The sequence below is a fragment of the Lynx rufus genome, unplaced genomic scaffold (assembly GCF_022079265.1).
Source record: "Lynx rufus isolate CCGP_SWC_20201006 ecotype Redwood Valley unplaced genomic scaffold, mLynRuf1.p SCAF_10, whole genome shotgun sequence".
In the NCBI taxonomy this organism is placed as follows: Eukaryota; Metazoa; Chordata; class Mammalia; order Carnivora; family Felidae; genus Lynx; species Lynx rufus.
The window spans coordinates 6,425,028-6,427,496 of NW_025814824.1; positions in this window are offsets into that span (position 1 = coordinate 6,425,028).

Below are 2,469 nucleotides of genomic sequence, written 5' to 3' on the forward strand. Positions count from 1 at the left end.
CTTCCTCTCCAACCCACAGGGCAAGCCCTACACCTACTGATGTTAAACTATGGCTCTGCCTCTAGTGACAGTCTGGGGTGCTGGACTTCATGCTCTAAGAAATGGGAAGAGGTGTAAAGCCTGAGCAGAAAAGGGATATGGTTAAAACTGCGCTATGGGAAGAAAGACCTGACAGTGATGTGCAGGACTGAGAAGGTAGGAAGACTAATTAGGTTATTACAATAGTCCAGGTATGAAGTTACAGGGGACTGGTGAAGAAGACAGTGAGAAGAAAGAATGAAAAGAGAGTGCAAGAGATAAAAACCATAGTCAAAGGTTTTTACTCAGGGGTTCTGAGCTCTGATGACTTAAGAGAATTGTGTTGTCATTGTTATGACTAAGTACCTTAGGAAAAGAAACTCTTGTGGAGAAAATATGATGAGTTCTGAGAGTTTTGAATTGCTAGCTGTGAACAGTTCTTAGTATGGCTTTAGCTGGTGTAATTCTCTGGGTCATTCAACATCATACAAAATAGATTTGCAATCTTGGTTCTAGGTTAGCATTTCCCAGATTACTGATTTGATTCAAATATATTAAATACCCACCTGCTATATTATATGCATAACTGATGCTGCTTCATTTTTTACCTACCACTTATTTTCCTGTACTGTTCATCACAAGTAACATTGTTTTAGAGGTGTGTTGCTGCTTAATGTTCTGCTTTATTCCCCTGGATATATTTGCAAGTTGTCTTTTCAAAGCTAAGGATACAGGGGCACCTGGGTGGCTCAGTCGCTTAAGTGTCTGACTTCAACTCAGGTTGTGATCTCATGGCTTGTAAGTTTGAGCCCCGTGTTGGGCTCTGTGCTGACAGCTTGGAGCCTGGAGCCTGTCTCAGATTCTGTGTCTCCCTCTCTCTCTCTGCCCCTTCCCTGCTCATGCTCTGTCTCTATCAAAAATAAACATAAAAAAAAATTTTAAGCTAAGGATACTTCTTGGTCCCTCCTCAATTAAAAATCCCATATATCTGAACATATTTGTTCACCAACAATGTTTAGCATACGTCTCCATGGTAGGTCCTCAAAAAAAAGGTTTGTTAAAAGATTAAATAAGTTTATGGTTTGCCTACAATCCTGGCTCACTTCTTTAAAAATAAGGTAATGTAGCATGTTTAGTGTAAAAAGCATTAAATCAGGGGCGCCTAGGTGGCTCAAATTGGTTAAATGTTCAACTTTTGATTTTAGTTCAGGTCGGGATTCTCACAGTGCATGAGTTCAAGCCCCATGCTGAGCTCTGTGCTGACAGTGAAGAGCCTGCTTGGGATTCTCTCTCTCTTCCCCTCTCCCACTCACTCATGTGCATGTGTGTGCACTTTCTCTCTCTCTCTCAAAATAAATAAATAAACATTAAAAAAAATTTTTTTAAAGCATCAGTCAGAGCCAGAAGACCTGGGCTCTAGCCTGGCTCTGCTCCTGACCAAATCTGTGACATTTGCAAGTTAAGGTAATTTCCTTGGATTTGGCTTCTACAGCCATAATACGGTTTCATCTAAATGTTGGATTCTCTTATCACATTTCAGTAATACTTCTTCATGTAGCAATTATGGTCACTTTGGAAAATATGGTTCAGTTCTTCAAGCAACCAAAGATATGTCTTGACTTGAGAATGTACTATTTATTTACTTAAATTTTTTTCCCCTAAGTTTATTTCTTTTGAGAGAGAGAGAGAGAGAGAGAGCAAGGGAGGAGCAGAGAGAGAATCCCAAGCAGGCACTCAATCTCACAAACCATGAGATCATGACCTGAGCTGAAAGCAAGAGTCAGATGCTTAATGGAGTGAGGCACCCAAGTGCCCCAAGAGTGTTCAATCTAAATAATGCTTCCTTGTATTTTGGCAGAGTACTCTCACAGACAAAGGTCGCCTAGTCCAAACTTTTTAAAAATCCATTTACTTTCTTTCTTTTTTTAATTTATCCATTTGAGTGAGACAGAGACAGCATGAGTGCGGGAGGGGCAGAGAGAGAAGAAGAGAGAGAGAATCCTAAGCAAGCTCTGAGCTGCCAGCACAGAGCCCGACGCAGGGCTCGAACTCATGAAACCAGGAGACCGTGACCTGGGCCGAAACCAAGAGTTGGATGCTTAACTGACTGACCCACGCAGGTGTCCCCCAAATTCACTTACTTTCAACTTTCTTTCATCATCCAGCAAAAAGTAGTATTATCCCTTATACTGCTCCTTCTGTAAAGACTTACTTTCTACAGCTTATCAAATTGTTGTCCACTTAAATTCCTTTGTTTGGAGCATGGGATGTGCAGTAATACAACTAAAAATATATTCAAATAACATCCACTGGGAACTGAAATGATTTTGTCTTGCTACCTGGGCTGTATAACCATGGGTCACTGCAGAAAGCTTATCTATTTTTTTTTAATGTTTATTTATTTTTGACATAGAGAGAGCATGAGCAGGGGAGGGGCAAAGAGAGAGGGAG